Raw genomic sequence first — 15826 nt, forward strand, 5'->3', positions numbered from 1 at the left:
GGATGATTAGTGCCTTTAGTAAAGGAGACTTAGCAGAGCTCTCAGACCTCTACTGTTATGTGAAAACACAACAAGAAGATAGTCACCTATGAACCAGGCAGCCCTCACCAGACACTAATTCTTCTGGTACCTTGACCTTGGACTTTTCAGCTTCCATAACTATGAAAAATTTTTGTCATCTTTAAGTCATCTGGTCCATAGTGTTTTGTTACAACAGTCCAAATAGACCAAGACTGAAAGCAAGCAACCCAATTTAAAAATTGGTAAAATACTTTGACAGACATTTCAGTAAATCACTGTATAAGGATGACAATTAAACACACAAAAATGATGTTCATCAAGAGGGAAATACAAATTAAAATGTGTACAATACATTATTATGAACTACAGTCACCATGCTATACATTAGGTCTCCAGAATTTATTCATCCTAACGAAAACTTCCTTCGTTTAGCCAGTATCTCCCCGTCATCCCTGGCCCCCACACTTCCTGTAGGCTCTGACAACCACCATTCTACTCTGTTTCTATGAGTTCAACTTTTTTAGATTCCACGTATTAGGGTGATCATGAACTGTAATATTTCCTCCTTTTGTTAATGAGAAACACGAGTCATTAACATAATTTACAGCTGGGTAAGTGGCAAACTAAGATTCAGACGCCTGTTAGGTCCAGTTTAACAGTCATGTTATTCAGTCTCCCAAACACCTTCTCATCCAGGGGGTTTTAGCACACCATACAATTAACACTTTCATTTCAAAATAGTAATCCAATGATACAAATCTAACTTAAAAGGATCTCTAAGACAGTAAGCATCTTTTCCTTTTCAGTACTCAACTAATGTAAATGCTGCATCATTAACTTTTAACAGAGATCTCTTGTGTGTCTGAACAATATCAAGAATGCTTATTATCTGGATTCTGGTGTCTGGATTAATGAGGTGTATTTATACGCATGCATAGAGTTACATAAAACACTGCATCAATGAAAGACATACGTACAGTTTATGAGGCTTTCCCATTCTTGGGTTATGTAATGGTTACTAGATGAAGTGTATTAAATGATGACTAATTATTGACAATCTGAGACAATGGGAAAATGAATGCTTCTATGTGAACCTAGCTTGGCCAATCATATTGTTTAATGATTGTTATTCTCATTTTTCTTCTCAAGTAGAAAGATATTTTTCCTCATTGTTAATCCAATCTTTCAGCAAGGTCTAAACTGACACAGATCCTCTCAGCCTAAATATTTAATATTTTAGTTTAGTTAAGTCTGGAATTTTTTTCTTTCCTTTTTTTTTTTTTCAGAATAAAAATCATAGCAGGGACCTGTTAACCTTGGTGCTTACCAGTTATGGGACTTCTGTTTCGCAGTGAGGAAAAGTTCTGCACACCCTTAGGTGCATGGCAAACAGCATTGCTTTAGCAAAACATTTGTAATGTCCGAAATGGATATAGAAAGAATTAGAATTCGGATTTTTGTCCTTGATGTTCAGAATTGGATTGTTACTAGAGTTACTAAAATTCCTTTTTCTTACTCATGTCAAAAACAATGATATAAGTTTATAGTGTTAGGACCATTGTCCTCCAAAGAGCCTAAGATACTTTGAACAGAATCATTCTCTCCATTCTCTCTGGGAAAAGGACAGGAAGCTTACCAGGAACTCTTTTCACCCTAATTTTATCCCCTGTTCTCAGTGATTTAAATACTATAATGGAAGTGCTCTGTTTCCAACCCTGACAGGCTAGTGTTTATACATTGTATCAAAGTATTATTATAATATAATTACATGACCTTGACAGACTGAAAGCAAGGTATAGATTATTTATTAATATTATTAAATATTTTGGGAGAGGTAGTTTTGCTTACAAAAGATGACGTGGTGGTTATGGGCACTGGACTCCCATATGGCTGACTGCAGTTCAAGTCCTAGCCCTGGCAACTTGCTTTCTCACTTTCTCTGTTTCACTCTCTCTCTCTGTCCCTCTCTAGTCAAATTAAAATAAAATAAATGAAGTTAAATTTTTAAAATTCTTTTAAAAAAAGTTTTACAAAAAGAGTTAAATTCTGGATTCGTTCCTCGGTTTGCCTAAGTTTGAATTCAGGTATCAGGACCAAACAATCTTGATAATGGATTAATTACAGTTATATTATATAATTAATATTGCATTATATATTATATTAATGTTAGATTATATAAACATATAAAATATTATATTTCTCTTCCTTCTTCCCCCTTTATTCTTCCTTCTCTCCTTTCCTTTACTGCTGTCTGATTCTGGTTTTGTAAAATAAGGGGATTGTGTTAGATCGCAAATTGCTCATTTTCTTTCACATAGGTAGTTTTTTTTTTTTTTTTTTTTTTTTAGGATTTTGCCATCATGTTTGCTGGAGAGAGAGATACACACACCTCAATTCCTTCTCTCCCATTCTCCTCCTGAGAGTTTTGGGCACATATGCACACATGCGTAGCATGATTTTCAACCCACCAGATCAGGAACTCAACTACCATGTGGGAGTCTAGCCTCTTAACCACCACACCACTTGCTGGTTCTAACATAGCTTTTCTTTCTGAGCCTGTGCTACTTATTCAGTGATTTCCTTCAGTAGACTGCAAATACTGCACATGTATTCCTTTAAAATTTTCTGTCATATTTTTAGAATGAATGGCAAAGAGATCACTTTTTAAAGTTTAAATTTAAATGTGTGAATGAAAATTTAATTTCCAGTTATAGAAAACTTTGTAATTAAAGTGACATTAAATTTACTCTACTATCCACTGGTTTTTAAAATTTGAGGATGAAGTATCTTCTCTTCCAATGTTTAAGAGAAATTGTAATATATAATGGTTCAATATTTTCCAATCCTAGGTTTGTGCAAATTTTCTAATTCTGGAAGCATCTTTATACACACACACTTTGTCATTATCAACAGTGGTATCTTTAATTTTGTTTTTTATTTCCAGTTGGTGATCAAGTTTTACCCAAAGCCTCCAGATAGCATGCTAGTTTTCTTAGCTCTATCTCTTTCAGTTTTATTTCCTCTATCTTTTGTAAATAAAATACGATTGTTAAGAACAAAGTGTTATTAATGTTGTATTATTAAACCGAAGTTGGCACAGTATTTCAGTGGTGTGTCTTACAATGCATGAAATACAGCCACACAGAAATGTCCACAAGCAAACACATAAAACAGAACCCTGCAGTCATCCTGAGGATGGAGTGCTGCACAGGAGTTCTAGTAGCTATATTTTGTGCTTTTGTTTTCCCTTTTGCCACTAACCTGGGATAAATGATTTAATGTTGTGTCTCCATCTTCCATTTGTGGAGGAAAACCAATATCAAACCTGCTTAAATTGCAAGATGAGAGTTATTGCTATACAACTTTGGCACAGGTAAACCATATGCTTAGTAACCCTGAAAACAATCTGAATTTTTAAACAGCTAAACATGGGGGCAATCATTTATTTTATCCAAGTGATCTATCATTATTTGTTCAGCTCTGCACAGAGAATGCTGGTGGACACGTATATGAAGAAAATTTTGTGCATAAGTACAGGCGACAAAGGAGAGGTGATGTATAATTTTATATAAATGCCAAGTTCTAGAGGAATTGAGAGGGAGAAAGTTCAGAAAACATTTTTTTACTATTTCAATGGCACGAGAATCATTATAACCTGAATTGGCAAATTAAAGAAGGAAGTCAGCAAATATCAAAAACTACAAAAAAAATTCAGATATTATTGAACTTCCTTGAAGATACTTCTTTAAAAAAAAAAAAACATTGTTATAGGGATGTGTACTGGCAAGAAAGAGATAGAGAGAGGTAGATGCGGAAGCACCCTTTGTTGGGGGCACAATTACACTGCAATCTTTTCCTTTCCATTTCTCCATTCTGCTGGGATTTGTGCCAGGCATACACATGTGCCTTGAAAATTTATTTCAAGCTGCAAAGGCCAGGATTTGAACTACAGTCAGCCATGTGATGTCCAGCACCTTTAATTTACCTTCCAAACAGGGACACTTTGAAAGTAAACAGAGATTTATTAATGATGCGGGATAACAGATATAAACTAGAACTATCTCATGCAATCTGAGATGGAGCATTATATTTGAAGCTAGGCAGAATATGAGACATGTACTGTACTTTTGAGCTAACAAGTTAGTCTGTGACACACACATACATACATATACTAGCAGAAATTGCAAACTAGAGCTACTGGTACTCCTGCTCAGCATTCTACCCTCAGAACACCTGCTTGTTTGCATGTTATGAATTTGCTTTGTAGACATTCCTTATCCTGTCTGGGTCAAGATGCTCCTTGCAGAGCATTTTGTGTCAATTTGCAGTGCCCAGTTCTCCATGTAGTGACTCTGTAAGGTGTGTCTGTACAGGTATCACAGGAGAGGAAATATCTATTGTGAATCTCCTTTTTTTGGGGGGGGGGTAGGATTTGCTATAGGAGATTTATTAATGCGCTCGCCAGACAGACAGAGAGAGACAGAAAGTGAGAAATCACGCCCCGTCAAGGGGAGATGGCCACGCCGCAATCCCTTTTCCTCTGTTCTCCTCTTGGGATCTTGGGCAAGCATGCACACGCACCTGGCATGAGTTTAAGCCACCGGGTCTGGGACGTGAACCACGGTCGACTACGTGGGAGTCCAGTGACATAGCCGTTACACTAACTGCTGGTCCCTATTGTGAATCTCCTTTTATAAGGACGCTTGCATGTCTACCTATCCTCTCTGGGGAGAGAAAGGTAGAGTTAGAAAGAGTGAGAGAGATAGAGGTATCTTTGCTCTGAATGTAAACAAATCCTCTCTGGGGAAAGGAAGGAAGGATGTCTATATACTTCACTACCTTCGCCACTCCGGAATGTAGGCAGATGTCTCCAGGGAGATACATCTCTACAGCCCCCTGGAGGTCTCTGTCTTTAGGGTTGCTGTTCAATGACCTTTTACCCCAGGTACAGTGTTCTTTGCTCAAGAACATTACAATATTCATGGAACATTGTCTACCGACCTAGCATCATAGCATTGTTGTACGTGACTATCTTTCAAAACCAAGACAATAAGGTTAAGTTCAAGATTTTCTGTGTAGCCTAATACTTCCCTAGACTTCTCAAATAGTCTTTTGAAGCCAGGTATATGTGTTTGCATTTGAATTACACATCCAATGTGAAGTCAGCTGAATCCCCCCACAGACTTCTGGGATGAGAAATATAGGTAATAAGTCTATTTCTGATAGTAAACTATAGAAATTTGACTTCAGACAGGTTAGTCCAAAAATTCAAATATTACAAGGACAATAGGTAGTTCAAAAAACCTAAGAGAAAGAAGAGCTGAAATGAAGGCTTTGCCCTTTGCATCTATTTTTTTTTTCTTTAATCAGAATAATATGTGCATGATTTCCCCTTTTTATTATAAAAAACTCATATAAGAGTATTAAGAGGCCGGCCCCCAATGTTAGATACATTTACATCTTTTCCCTAGCTGTCTCTGCTCTTTTCCATTTTCCCCGTGTTACAGATCAGGTCCATCTGCACCTCTGTCCACATGGTTTAACATGGAAAATAAAGGATATGTTTTTTACCAAGTCCTAATACAGGTCTTTATGGATATTTTGTGTATCGCCTTGTCTTTGGCTATTAGCTCAAATTACCTTGAGTGACTCGTGTAATAACAAGGGAGACCCTGGGGAGCTTAAAAAAGAAAGTCATGGGTTTCTGGAAAGGCAGGATCCAACACTGAATTAGAAACTAGAATTCAGTTCACTCTTTTTCTTCTAGGAAGTAAGATTTTGCCCATCTTTTCCTTGTAAGATGACTTAGAAACTCATTCTGCTCCTACAGCTGCTACTGGTGCTACCCAGCCAAGGTGACATTGCCACTGGGCTGTCTATGAAAACCATGCCCTCTCCTGAACTCTCCTTGGACTTCCTTTACATGCTTTGCAGCTTCTGTTCCTGGTTAGAACTCCCCAAGATTCCTTTCAGTGGCACCTTTAAACATCTGAATAGGAGGGACTCAAGGGCAGCCATCAGACTTACAGAGGGGCCTTAACATGGTGTTTTTGTATTAACGAAATTGCCCATTTTAAGAAATTGTGGTGAAGGGAACCAGCAGTTAGTGTAATGGCTATGTCGCTGGACTCTCATGTAGTCGACCACGGTTCGCGTCCCGGACTCGGTGGCTTAAAACTCACACCGGGCATGTGTGCATGCATGCCCAAGATCCCAAGAGGAGAATGGAGGAGAAGGGATTGCGGCATGACCATCCTCCCTGGGGGGTGATTTCTCGTTTTCTGTCTCTATGTCTCTCTCTGTCTGGCGAGCACACGCGCCCTATAGCTAAAACCTCTCCAAACAAAAGAAAAAAAGAAAAGAAATTGTGGTGAAGAGTGATAAACATTATAGGGTAGGAGGGAGCCTCTTTCTCATACCAACCATCAAGTCTAGAAATCCCCATAATTAAAAAAAAAAAAAAAATCTAATTCTAATAGGAGTGGTTGCCATTTCTGTTTTTAAAAATGTTCATTATTAGTTATTATTTTCAGGAGAAAGACAGCATCCCCAACAGAGTCCTAACTTTGTAATCCACTTCCAGCTTCAGTCAGCCAACCCCATACCATGGGCATGTACCTGACATGCACAGAGAGGGCAGTCACAAACCTGGAACCCTCCCATTGGTCAGCCTCACAGCATGTGCCTCAGGGAACATTGTATTTTACCACTGAACCAGCTCCATCATCTCTGTTCAAGCAGGGTTTATGCACTGCCCACAGTCATGCACTCCCCCTGGCCTAGTCGGGGGCATCCGGGAAGGCATGATCGCATGGCATGGCTCATGAAAACCTCGAGAAGGCACCACCCACGCTGCATTACTGAGGCTCTTGTATCATCACTGTGAGTGTTCCTCTGATTAAAGCAGAAGGATTTGCAAGAACACTGGGTCATGGACTTGAGTCTTGGCTCTGTGGTTTGGAGGGTAATAACTTTAGGAAAGTTATTTCTTGTCTCTGAGCCCCAGTTTTCTTGAATTTAAAATGGTGATTTCAACCCTGATTGAGAATTGTAGTGAGGATCAAATGAGGCAGTGGATCTAAAAGAGTTTTGGTTTGGTAAAGCTGTGTAAAATGAAAGGGTCAACATTTGCAATGCTGTAAAACTTTCAAAAGGTTTCGGTAATAGTAATTAAATAGGTAATACTTCCAGAATATGTCTGCTCTACACACTTTATGTATACTACTTTAATTAATCCTAATTATGATTATGCACACAGAGGTTAAATAACTTTCCTAAAGTCATACAGCCAGTGAGCAAAGTCAGGGTTCAGCCAAGTGGTCTGAGTCCAAACAGGTCTCTGCTCTACTGAAGTCTACAAGACCCTAATGAAGTTCTGTGATGACAAACAGTATAAAAATATATAAATTTATTCAGCAAGTAGAAAAAATAGCTCTCTGCACTGTTCTGAAGAGCTAGTATTAACCTTAAGAACCTCAGGAATTTTTGTTGAGCAAAACCTCTTCTTCATTCACAACTGATCTGGATAAAGTTTTATCATTTATTGGCTTAAAAGGATTACCTTCATTTATTTTACATCTGTTTTCACTTTTAATTAGGAAAGCCTCCTTCTCTCAACAGTATCCATTGGTGTTCATGAACTCTGTTAGGTGTATTCCCGGATTAAAGAGATGGTAGGCCAACAAATTCAATCCTTTGGTCTTTTGTAAAGGTAATCACTCTATAATCGTCAACTCTCTTTGTTAAGAAATTCAGTCCCTTTTAAGCATGAGGGATCATATGCCAAAGGAAAAATTGATTTTTCTGAATTCCACAGTTTTCTAATTTCCCTTGCTAATATCTTGATGTATACATATAGATTTTCTGAAAATAACATAGAAAAATTATATTGCACAAAACTGATTCTATTTTAATTATGCAACTTTTTATAATTGAGTGGTTAGATAGGTGATTCTTATTTTGTTCTTTTTATTTTCACTTATTTAAGTTTTAAAAAAATTAGCATCCATTTCATATTAATGCATATTAGTAATTTTATTCCAGAAATGGCAAGTGGCATGGTGGTTGGGGTGCTAGACTCCCACATAGCTGACTGAGGTTTGGGTCCAAGATCAGGCAGCTTGCTTTCTCACTTTCCCTTTTTCTAACTCTCTCTCTCTCTCTCTCTGGTAAAATTAAAAGAAAAAATAATATCAACAAATTGAATTAGATAAATAAATAATTCTTTAAAAAAAACTTATTAGTCACTTTTAAATTAAGGAGTCTTAAGTGATAGACTTTGTGTATCTATCACTTTCCACAAACCCATAGTTTAAAGTGGGGAAAAGACACAGGCATAATGATTAACTACTAGCATTTTTTATTATTTTATTAGCTAACAGTTATCACAGGTTTCCTGTGCTTTAGGCACTAGTTAAAGTGCTTTATGAGTATAATCCATTTAATCTGCACAGTTCTATGTTATTAGTGCACAGAAATCACTGGGCCTCCCTCCAATGTCTATCTTCCCATTTTGCTATAGCAATAAAAGGTTTAGAAATCATATGGCACTCCTTGATATTTGGTGTGGCCATTGGGCTAGGTTTTGGCCAATGGGACTTGAGGGGAAGTGATGCCAGGAACTTCCAGATCATACCTTTAAAGCAAGTAAGGACACATTTCCCATTCTCTTACTCTCTCCTGCTGGCTAGAATGCAGACATGTTGGGGGCTGAAGAAGCTATCATGGTCTATGTTATGGAAGCCACCTTTGGAAAGAGTAGGAGAGTTAAGCAAAAGGAGTATTATCGCACAGAATTTTGAAGCCATTTTAATCAGTCCCAAACTCCTCTATTAGAAAGAAACAAACATCTATTTTATTTAAGTGGCTGTTATTTTCAGTCTTATTATTATACAGCTAAATCACCACCCTAACAAATACAGTTGATATCATCACTATTCTCAGTTTAAAAACTGGGTAAACTGAGACATACAGAAGTTAAAACAGTGTAATGATAGAACCAGGATTTAAACCAGACAATCTGGCTCCAGGGTTCTGCCCTCTTTTTTTAATGTTTATTCATTTATTTCTTGAGAGATGGGAGAGAAATAAATAGGTATATATAAGTTGTATATATATATATATATATATATAAAGAGATAGAGAGAGAGAAATAAAATAGAGAGAAGGAGAGAGAGAAAAAGAAGAACAGGAGGAGGTGGAGGGAGAGGAGGAAGAGGAGGATGAGGAGGAGAAAGACTCATGACAGGATCTTCACACTTTTATCCAGCCTGGATGCTGAGCATGTGCATGTATGCCCAGCATACACAGGGACCTCTCAAGACAGTAAGCTAGGACCCTCGCCCACACTGGTCCAGTTGTACTACTGCTTTGCCACTACCTGAACCTCAGAGTCTGCCTTCTCTGCTGTCTCTGAAAAGGTATCATGTGTATTTGTGCTTTATTAATTTTAGCATGTGTGAGTTTCTGCTATTTGTGACTTAGGGATAGGGATCAGGGAGTTTTTCTTCACCTTTCTAAATTTTGTATCAGATAAGTGTTGTGGTAAAAATCAATCTGGGTATAGATAGATCCATGCCAGGAAGGATAGCAAAGCTGATCCCAGAAACCAGGAAAAGGGTGGCACAGATGATTGGAATGGGGAGGTAAATGAAATGGAGAAGGGAGTGTATTAAAGAAGCTCAATTTCTGCACAACTGACAGGGTAAACAAATAACAAGTGTGGGTGATGAAGAGGAGGTAGACACAATATGTTTTCATAACAGTGGCATCTCTGGCTCCAAGTCAGGTGTAATCAAGATTGCCTGCCTTCTCATGGTTGGTCCTACTAGCTGCAAAGATCATAGGATAATCAAGATCATCTTCTATAAAGCCTGAAAGAACAGAAAATGTTTTTCAAAACATGAGTTTCTGTGTAACCTTCGCCATAGCTGTCTTTTCAGTTTTGGGTCCTCCTGGCTGTCTGAAAATCACCAAAAGCCGTGTTTTAAGCTATTTTACTCTCTTGTTTCTTCTAACTTCTCCTTCTGTTATCTTTTTGATAGTAATGGGAAAATTACCCTTGGGATTAGAAAGTGACAATGCCTAAAATTAGAAACTGTCTCAAATTGATCCCTTCATTTCCATTGTAGGTTGACCTAAATTTCATCTTGGAATTCTTGTGTTTCTTCTTGTCACAAGACAAGACGATTTCTTTTTGAGTGTATTTCTTCACTTATTTGGATTTCATTTTCCTTAGGTGTGAATGGAAGGCTTGAATTTAGGACTGAGGTCATTCACAGCAACAGCCTTCCATGGTTTTCTCTCTCCATAGCTTTGAATTCCCAAAGGAATGAAAAAAGAACTCAGAGACCAAGCATTTTCTTCAATGCTTCCTTACTCTTCACTGCTCCAGTTACTTAGATAATGGGAAGTTTTGTGTGTTCACGGCATTGTCTAAGAAACCATGCAAGAGGAAAAGTCTTATTAGAAAAGGTGACTTGTATTTGCTAAGGCAAAAAATAATTTCATCTTTAGGAAAGTGGAATTGTTCCAGGGAGAACAATAAGAAGATGCATTTGGGCTCCATGTTTTTGCCATCTGTGCTTGCCTTCTGGTGAAAAGGAGAATTTCCGAACTTCTCATTTCATAAATTGTGCTCCAGGAGGGGTAATGACTCTCATTGACTGGAAATTTAATATCATTCAGAACATGCTTGATGCAAATCATTATTAATTTTATAGTACTTTGTGCTTGGCAAAGTGCTCTCACAGTGTAAGGCCCCCTGCCCAATGTGGGTGAGATACAATGAATTAAATATGATCCCTGCTCAGAAGGGGCCCATAAATCCAGGGTAGAAATAGACACATGCATAAATAATTCTAACTCAAGATATCCCTTTTATTAGAGGTACAAAGGAAATGCTAGGAGGACAGCAAAGAGTGAGCAATTACTTCCCATACTGCTATGAACAAGGATTTCTTGGAAAAAGTGAGAATTTATTAGTCTTAAGGCTAATAGCAAATAATCACCTACTTTACCTATTTCTTTTAATTTCCAGGCTAACCCACGGAACGTATTATGAAATGGGTTACATTACTGGTACTTGCAGAAGAAGTTAATGCTGCTCTTTACCCTGGAACAAACCATACAGAGTTGCCTGTGTGAGAAACATCTAGATTGCTGTGTGTAAGTGGAGAGTATTTCTTTTGGCTTTTGATTTGGGGTTCATAAAGTGAATTTTATGCATGCCAAATAGTCTACATTTTAAGTTTGATTACTGCTGCCATGTTCTCAAGATTTGGGAAAACTCTCTTTTCCTTATTTTTATGTAATATAGTAGCCCACAGATAGAAAAAATAATAAATTTCACTTTATCATTTTGAACCACACCAGGTGTCATCTTTGTAGTCAAAATCAGTCAAACATGCATAATTTCATGCAGCTCAACATGTGTGTATAGAGATGCATTGGAAAGCCATTACTTGACTTTAGGCCAGAGAGTGATATGAACAGTTTCGTGGTTTCAGTAGCTAAGTTTCGAAGCTGCATTGAGTCCAATGGCCTGGAGGCAGAAAGAACCTTAACACATATATGGGACTTGGTGAGAGATGGCAGCCTGAATGTGCCTCTCTTCTGCCACGCGATGGGCTGCTCCGGGGCAGATGATGCCTTTGGTGAGCACCTAATGAACATGAGTAGGCACCCAAAAATGGGTTACTTAATCCTTATTCAATTGCCAGAGGGAATATGAGCTTGCAGAGTTAGAGACAGACAGACAGATAGACAAATAGACAAAGAAAGCACCCCCCCTCCCAATGGTGTGTGATTATACCAGAATCCTTTTTTCTCCTTAACTCCTGCCTATCAGGATTTGGGGCATGCAGACACAAGTGTATGGTATGGTTTTTTTAAGCTCACAGGGCCAGGATTCAAACTTCAATCTGCCATGTGTGATCTGGTTCCTGACACACTACACTTAACCATTGGGCTATGGGGCCAGTCCCCAAAAGAGGTTATTAAGTGAATGAGTGAGAGGCTGGGCAAAGGGAGAAAAGAAAGAGTATGAGAGGCATTCTAGATGTAGAATCAAGATACTTGTGTACTTGACTATGGAGATAAGGGTAGGGTAAAACAAAAAGGAGGTTTTAGAACCTCAAGGATAAGAAAGAAATATACACAGAAAAAATCCCATTGATTCATTTCCCTAGGCTGCTTCTACTGGTTGATACTTCTGACATGAAAAATTAAGAGACTAAAAACGTTATGTTAAGCAAATACTTCAAAGATATTAGGAGGCCTGCATGCCAAATACTATATTCTTAGATGTAGTTTCTAAATGTACAGAGATATGGGGGGGGGCGGTGTTCACTAGTCCTCCCCTGTGAGCTCAGTTGATGTGGTGGCTCCTTGTCTCCTGTGTCTTTCCAAACTGAATACTGCAAGGCAAGAGTATCCAAGAGTATCCCTGTCTCTGAATACCATCATCTGAAGAGCCAACACTGGGAATAACTCTGGGGAAGAAGCTAATACAGTGGGTCCCTAAGTTTGTTTCTATTCCAGAGAACTTTAAGTGTTAAAGCATTGTCTATGCAAGTAAAGGTAATATTTTATTTGAATTTTTAAACAAAGTTAAAACAAATTTTTTCATTTTCTTCTATACTGTTTCTCTCAGAATGTTTTCTCTCTTGCTCTCTGTCTCTCTCTCTCTTTTAGAGAGAGAGATTTTTGCTATTGTTACGTGCATTAGCCAGAGAGACAGACATCACAATCCCTTCTCCTCCATTCTCCTTGGGGTTTTGGACAGACACATACACACACACACACACACACACACATACACACACACACACACACCCCTGCACCTGGCGTGAGCTTCAAGTCACCAGGTCTGGATCTTGAATGGTAGTCAGCCATGTGGGAGTCCAGCAATGTAACCATCACATCTGTTGGTCCCACTCAGAGATTTTTAGAGAATGCATTATGACTTAGCAAAATAAGATGAGAATATGAAATATTATCTGATTTTATTTTACTATTAAACCTTTTTCTTAATGAATATTTCAAGGGCCTAGTGTTTTATAGCACACATTTAAGGAAATGTGATCTGAAGTTGTTGATCTGATATGTTCTTAATCTTCTAGTTTGGAGATGTTATTTTAGAGTAAACCAAAATTTTAATAGCAACTTGGGTAATTACAGCAGAAATTCACCAAAAAATGTGGCACTTAAAGCGCTATGGAACACTATGCAGCCTTAAAGAACAATGAGACCCTGACATGTGATATAAAGTAGACCAATATGGAAGATTTAATGCTAAGAGAAGGTACAGTAGCAAGGAGGGCAACAAAAGAAACTAGAAATAGTATAGGAGGAGGCAGGTAACGGAGGAGGGAGGGATGGGATCCAGGGGAAAAAATATTTAACAGAAACAAAAAATGAAAGGTCATCTGTTGATGATAATGTACATATAATATCTATGACTTGACTAATATAAACTACATTCATGCTGGGAATAAAACATTCTGCATGCTGTAAAGTATAGTGATTAAATATAAACTATAAAAAAAGAAAGGGCATTGCCAATACAAAATATACCTTCAACAAGAAAAATAAAACTAGTAGAATGATTATCAAAAACAAACATTATCAAAAGCACACAAAATAATGTAATGTTCTTTATTGACAGTGATGAAGTTGTTTATATCTTTTATTTGGTTATCACACATTGTGTGCATGCTTTGAAAAACTATACTGTACAGCACATATTTGTACAATGATTAAATATAAATAATAAATTACAATACAAAGTAATAAAATTTTAAAAATATATAGAATTGAATACACAGAATAATTACGGTAAGTTAAAAAAAAAAAGAAACCTCTAACTCTCGGGACAAAAGTAAAGGAGTTATTCAACATCATTAATAGCAGTAGTCATTTTATTATAGTGGGATTATGTGATTAAAAAAAAAACTTTTATTTATTCTCCAAATACTTGAAGATTTGTCTTTAATAGAGATAGAAAAATAAATGAAAAAATACTGAAAAAATTGAGAGGGGTGATAGAGTGAAAAGCAAAAGAGTAAGATCCAAATTTTGAAGATGTTTTTCTTCCATAGCTTTTCATTTCACTGTTTTTATGACTGAATATATTGCAGTTCTTACCTTGATCTTTGAGAGCGCATATTGAAGTTATTAGTTGACACTGCAAGGTGGTAGAAAGGACCTAGGTCTTGAGACAGAGGGTTAGGTTTTAATCCTGCCTTTCCTGGAAATAAAATCCTTTGGTAAGACATAGGTGTATGTATGTCTCTATGATTTTCTTCTAGTTTATTCATTGTGGTTCTGTGCTCTTAATAAGCCATTGAACCTGAGGTGAGTGGTTATCTCTCTAATAAATCAACTGTAAAACTATTGTGATGAACATAAAATCAGACATTATGCGACGTTACTGTTCAAAACACATTTTTGTTATAAAAACATATATATTCATTATAGATAACTTTGAAACCAGTGAGAACTAATCAGAAAGGCAAAAATACTATCCACGGCCCTATCACCGGGTAATATCCAGATTGCTTCCACTTTGTTCGGTTTGCTTCCCATTTACTTCTGTGTTTCTCAATCACACTGAAAGAAAGATGAGAGCAGGAATCCTGAACTTTTTCCTATTATCTGTCCCAAGCTCCTGGTCAAATGAAGAAGCTTGTCATAAATGCGTTGAACAGATAGGATAAAATAAGTTTTCCTTATTGTCGCTAATTCTTTCTTATTTGTGATTTAAGCAGAATCTATTCCATGCCCTAAAAACAGGCCTTTTCCACATGCTCAAAGGGGCTGCTCCTGCTCACCACCTGGTCTCCCAGTCACCTGGGGAGGCTTCTATCACCATTGTCCACGTCTCCAGTACATACATGCAGAACGATAGCATTTTCTTTTTTTTTTTTTTTGAGAGGTTTTTTGCTATAGGGCGTGTGCGCTCGCCAGACAGACAGAGAGAGACAGAGAGATAGAAAGCAGGAAATCACCCCCCAGGGGGGATGGCCACGCCGCAATCCCTTCTCCTCCATTCTCCTCTCGGGATCTTGGGCACGCACACACACGCGCCCGGCGTGAGTTTAAGCCACCGGGTCTGGGATTCGAACCGCGGTCGACTACGTGGGAGTCCAGCGACATAGCCATTACGCTAACTGCTGGTCCCAGGATAGCATTTTCAATGTGCATGGCCTGGTAATTTGTTCTCCTCTCTGGTTATCAAGAGTGGAGTCTGAGGGTGTCAAGAAAGAGCTAGCTCAGGTATAGCAAGTGGTATAATGGTTAAGGTGCAGGACTCTCAGACGGGTGACCACAATTTGAGTCCTGGATCTGGTACCTTGAAAATCATGTCAGGTGCATGTGTGTGTGTGTGTGTGTGTGTGTGTGTGTGCCTAAAATCCCAGGAGGAGCATGATTTGGTGTTTGTCCGTCCTCCCTGGGAGCTGGTTTTTCACTTTCCCTCTCACTGTCTTTGTCTCTCGCTAGCAAGTGTGCATGCCCTATGGCAAAAAAATAAATAAATAAAAAAGAAAGAAGGAACTAGTTGAACGTTATAAAGTTTGTTCTTAATGAAGACCTGAACTGACTAACTTAGGCCTGTAGCCCCTCCCCGGAATACATTTAGAACCTGATGACATGAGAGGACTTCCAAAAGTTAATGGAAAAATCAAATCAAATATAATTTTATGTTGGTGCAAAAAAGTTTTGAAATCCAGGCATAGTTTTATCATAACATGAATTTTATGCAAACTTTCTGGACTCCTTGTAGAGTTAAATCTTGAGGCATTCC

The sequence above is a fragment of the Tupaia chinensis genome, unplaced genomic scaffold (assembly GCF_000334495.1).
Source record: "Tupaia chinensis unplaced genomic scaffold, TupChi_1.0 Scaffold145685_1, whole genome shotgun sequence".
NCBI classification, from domain to species: Eukaryota; Metazoa; Chordata; class Mammalia; order Scandentia; family Tupaiidae; genus Tupaia; species Tupaia belangeri.